Source organism: Octopus bimaculoides, chromosome 9 (assembly GCF_001194135.2).
Source record: "Octopus bimaculoides isolate UCB-OBI-ISO-001 chromosome 9, ASM119413v2, whole genome shotgun sequence".
Lineage (NCBI taxonomy): Eukaryota > Metazoa > Mollusca > Cephalopoda > Octopoda > Octopodidae > Octopus > Octopus bimaculoides.
Window position 1 is genome coordinate 32,467,974 of NC_068989.1, and position 5,516 is coordinate 32,473,489.

The following is a 5,516-nucleotide window of genomic DNA, read 5'->3' on the forward strand; positions in this document are numbered from 1 at the left end:
ACAACTCTTCTATAATAATATTTTGTTGTATATCCAATTGAATATTAGCTAATAACCCATTTTCTATAGCGATGTTTGAACAAAAATTTTAATAATTTTATAAATTTTATATTTTGTTGAATTTACCTGTATTTACCTGTAATTAGAGTCACTCTGTGACAAAAATTTTGGTATAGAATTAGTTGAGAACCTTTCATTAAATTATCTTCCAAAAATCACATTAATATGTTGATAAATAAAAAAGTTAGAGTCGTTTAATGAAACCAGACTAAATTTATGATTATGTTAGAAATTAATTGAAACACATAAGGGGTGTATTTTGGTCAGAAATATGGTAACGAAAGGGTTAATATATGTTCTAAATACCAGCTTAAAAATGAAAGTTATTTTAACTAATTCTAAATTATTCTAAAATTTAATTGAAACAAAGACTGATTAGTTTGATAGAAATATAGCAACAAAAGTGTTAATGAAGAAAATTAATTTCAGTATGTTGTGATACCATATGGTAATGACAAGAAAATAATTTCTAAATCTGCATTTTTTCACAACTAAACAGAAAACAATATGCTTGTGTAATAAATAATGAAAACTAACAAATGTTTGTTTTTTGTAAGTGGGTTGATGAGTCACAATTGCATCAAATACATGTCTTCTAGCCAAAATATTCTGTATTTATGATAACAGACCTTAAAATTGTTAAACAAAAATCAAGAAAGAAACAAAAACAAAGAAATGGTTTTAGATAAATGAAAACGAAAATTGCCAACTCACATAGGAGGAAGTTTCCATAATTGGTAGAGAACCCTGAGAGGCTATTTCCATAGCCTTATCAAGCAAATAGACCAAAAGACATAGTGCAGAATTAAGTATCTCCAAAATCTGACTTAGGAATGTACTGTCATAATGAAGACTGCAATATCAACTCCTCTTAGCACCAAACTCACATATACCTAAAAAAAAGTAAAAAAACATTACAGACATAAAATGGAACAGTAAAATAAATTGTCAATAAGTTAGAAGGAAAATTTATGCAAAACATTATAAATCAATGACTTTAGAAGTTGTCAATTAGCTATAACAAATATCACTTATTTTAAAACCAATGATTCTAAATAGAAGATGTCTTGTCATTGAATGCCCTGACATCATTAAGTGCAGAAGACTTGAAAGTCTATTTCTCAAGTAAATCTGGATTCAATAAGACACAGGGTTTCTTTTTTCATTTTGTTTTTTACTTTTTAATCTAAAGGAGAAGGGCAAAACAACATCAGGGTTGGTCAAGAGATTAGAATGTTGAATGCTTCAATTCTTGTAACTTTTTGGAGATGTTACTACAGGATGCAACTGTAGATATGAACTAAAGGCATCTAAATGTGATTTACCAATGTAAAAGGGTATAACTAATCTAAGAAGTATAATAGTATGTTAATAGGTACATGAACTGTAACGATGGGCAGGTACTTTATAACAATTTTGTGCTTCTAAAAGGAAAACCAATCACCTTGATGGAATTTTAGTTTTGATTAAATCTTTCCAGAAAAAGACCAATAGAAATGTTACAATGAACATCTATAAGAATTCTAGTGTTTGTTTTTTATGATTCTGATTTCCAATTTAAGTGTAAATAGGTTGTGATCTTCTGATGTTGACAAAGAACGAAGTGGTGATTATTATTATTATAATAAAAGCGGTGAGCTGGCTGAATCATTAATACACTAAATGAAATGCTAAGCAGTATTTTGTCCATTGCTACATTTTGAGTTCAAATTCTGCCGAGGTTCACTTTGCCTTTCATCCTTTCGGGGTTGATAAAATAAATACCAGTTGAACACTGAGGTTGATGTAACCAACTAGTCCCCGCCACCAAAATTGCTGCCCCTGTGGCAAAATTTGTAATTATTATTATTATTATTATTATTATCATTATTATTAAGGCAGCAAACTGGCAGAACCGTTAGCATGACAGGCATAATGCTTAGTGGCATTTCATCTGTCCTTACATTCTAAGTTCAAATTTTGCTAGTCACCTTTGCATGTCATCCTTTTGGGATCAATGAAATAAGTACTAGTGGAACCTTGGGGTCAATGTAATTGACTAGTCCTCTCCTCCCAAATTTCAGGCCTAGTACCTATAGTAGAAAGGATTATTATTATCATTATTATTACTATTATTATAGTGGTGGTGGACTGGCAGAATCATTAGAGTTCTGCATTCAAGTCATGCCAAGGTCAGTTTTGTTTTTATCTCTCTGTGATTGATAAAATGAAGTAGCAATCAAATACTGGGATTAATGGTGTTGACTAATCCCCTCTTCTGAAAACTACTGGCTTTGTGCCAAAATTTATGAAATTACTATTATTGAGGGTGCATGGCTTAGTAGTTAGGGTGTTGCACTCACAATCACTAAATCGTGACTTCAATTCCTAGACTGGGTGGTGTGTTGTGTTCTTGAGCAAAACACATCATCTCACATTGTTCTGCAATCACTGCAATACCTGATGCATGGTACACCATACACCTGTTCAGACAACATTGATTTGATGAAGAGTGTGAGCTAATGTGTGGCATGAACATTTGATCACTATAAACAAATCATTTGTGCAGGTCATTCAGCAAAAAGCTGAACTCTCATGCCGTCTTCAATGCGAGAGTCCATGATCATGATCGTTATTATTATTATTATTATTATTATTATTATTATTATTATTATTATTATTATGGCCTGGTGTCTATAGTAGAAAGGATTATTATCTTTATTATTAGTATTATTATTATCATAGGCAGTGAGTGGGCCAAATTGTTAGAGCATTGGAGAAAATGCTTTGCAGTATTTGTTCTGGCTCTTTATGTTTTGAGTTCAAATCCCACCAGGTCAACTTTGCTTTGCCGTTTTGGGGTCAATAAAATAAAGCACCAGTCAAGTACTGGAGTCAATGTAACTGATTTACTCCTTCCCAATTAAACTGCTGGCTCTGTGCCATAATTAGACAGAATAGTTATCATTTGACAGAACTGTTAGTACGTCAGACAAAATGCTTAGCAGCATTTTTTCCTGCTATGTTCTGAGTTGAAACTCAGCTGAGATTGACCTTGCCTTTCATTCTTTCAAGAGTTAATAACATAAGTACCAGTCAAGTACTGGATTCAAAGTAATTGACTACAGGATTCCTCTAAATTTCAAGACTTATGCCTATACTAGAAAGAATTATTATCATGAAGGTAGTGAGCTGACAGAACCATTAGTGTGCCAGACAAAATGTTTAGTAGGATATTGTCTGTCTTTACATTCTGAATTTAAATTCTGCCGAGGTCAACTTTGCATTTCATCCTTTTGGGGTTGATAAAATAAGAACCTGTTGAGCACTGGGGTTGATGTAATTGATTTACCCCCTCCCCTAAAACCATTGGCCTTGTGCTAAATTTTGAAACTATTATTATAATTAACTTGTGAGTATTACTGGAAAATGTGCGGGAGTTAAAGTTACAAGATAGAAATGGTAGCTTGTTATCAAACATGGTTTTCAAACACAGTGTTAGAAAATATGTCGCCATAAAGACATTAAATTGAAGTTAAAATGATTAAGTTGTTAAACTACATCTGTTATCTTTACAATATTTAGTTCAAATAGCCTGGTCTCCAATCATCATTAAGTATCTTATTTCTGGATGTGTCTAAAGTGTAGCAGGCTATACCTTGATTTGAAATTAAGACTTGTTGGTTCCAATCAGGAAATTTATTGTAAACAACAACTGAACTTTGCAAACTGAGTTATTAAAAAAATCTAGCCAATAGAATTATATGTAAACAATTGCCAGATTAATTGAGTAATGATGCCACCACAAATCTTCCTAATCAGATTTGTTAAAACTGGTTCTTTTTTTTTTATTTCTAATTTTTCTTTTTGTTCTACCAGATTGTTACATTTGGCAATATCATGGTAACAATAAAGTACCTTATGAAGTGCTGAACATTGACTTGTCTTCATTTCATCAACTTTAGTATTTATTCCATAGTTACAACAGTAACAAGCCGAGATTCAAAGTAGGAAGCTGTATTTCTAAACTATGAGAAATGACATTCCTATCAAATTGGCCACTAACACAATTGTAGGTGTTTTAAATTTACCTGGCAGCTATACTGAGCTGCCATAGGAAGATTTATTAATAGGATATCTGGCAAGTGTCAAATGTACTATTTCTTGATTTTTCTAAGTTTCTGCTGTGGTGTAGTATCAATTATGGAAATTCCATTTCATTTCTTGCATCTTCATATGTTCACCTATTCTTAAACTTAAGTGTTTTTCTTTTTATTAAGACTTTCTAATGTTTTCTATTAAAGAAGACTTAAAGACCTTAAAGAAGACTCCAGTTTTTTCCATTAGATGCCAATGTGTGCTGTGCTTTTGACTACAAGCTATCTGTTTTAATTCTCAACACTTATGTTTTAAAATGAATTGTCAAATCAGCTCATTTTAAACAATACACAAAATAAAAGCTTAAGAGCAAAGTAATACCTCAGGAAGTTTTAAAATACTAAGAGAAAAACTGAAGGATTTATAAATTTGATGCAACTTAGTGGTTCCTTACAAGCTACATAAACCCCCTCTCTCACAAATTCCAATTATATAGGTAGTGTTTAATGCTAAATTTTATGGAATACATAAATTTTCACACAATTTTAGAGATAAATTTGTGGAATACAAAAATATTCACACAAAACTAACCACCTTTTAACTAAAAACAAATATTGAAATACATATCCACCTTGACTCCTCCACAACTTTCTTTAAATGGCTGGTCAAAGGGGAAAGGGGGCATCCATGACCTCTCTGCAGGCCTCTATGATTTGTGTGTTAGTGGAATGAGAACCACAACTTGCTGGAGTACGAAATAGCACATCAAGATATTGTGTCATCCTCAGACTAGAGATCTGGTCTAGAAGCTCGCAACATAGTGGTCTGTGCTAAATGTATTTAACTATCAGGAGATGTTGTTACATGAGGGGAAAGATAAAGTTGACTTCTCAGAATGGTAGACGCTTTTAATTCCATTTTTTAAATTCATTTTTTTTCAATTAATCATGCATTATCTCACAGCTTTGAGATTTTGAGATCTGGCCAGTTTAAATATAAGACAGGTAGAATATTTAAGAAAGATACGGCTAGTTTAAGTGCTAAAGGGTTAAAATAATCAAACAGCTTAGTTATTTCTAATATTTTCTTCTAAGATACAAATTGCAAATACAGTAGAATCCCACAAATATAATACAGAAAGTAGCAAAACTTTGATTAAGTAAGATCATCCATATAATTAGTACACAAAAATTCTCACTGAAGACACTTAAAATCTAAAAACAAGTAAGGAAGCTAACTCTGGAAATATCAGCTAATCTCAACCAATAGGAAATGAATAGGATGCAGATGGGAGAGGATCTTGCTTTTAAAGCCGAAAGCAGCACACACACACACACATATATATATATATATATATATATATATATATATATATATAT

The 5,516-nt window shown here is 31.7% G+C and overlaps 1 protein-coding gene across 3 annotated transcripts in view; it reads right to left on the minus strand.

The window, feature by feature from the left end:
* LOC106869896 (mediator of RNA polymerase II transcription subunit 1) overlaps positions 1-5,516 on the minus strand; it is a 207,940-nt gene that overhangs the window by 40,396 nt on the left and 162,028 nt on the right. For all 3 annotated transcript variants that reach the window (XM_052970566.1, XM_052970567.1, XM_052970565.1), the window contains one exon: positions 775-953. The gene's annotated coding sequence lies outside the window, so the exon portion shown is untranslated. The remainder of the gene's footprint in view (positions 1-774; positions 954-5,516) is intronic.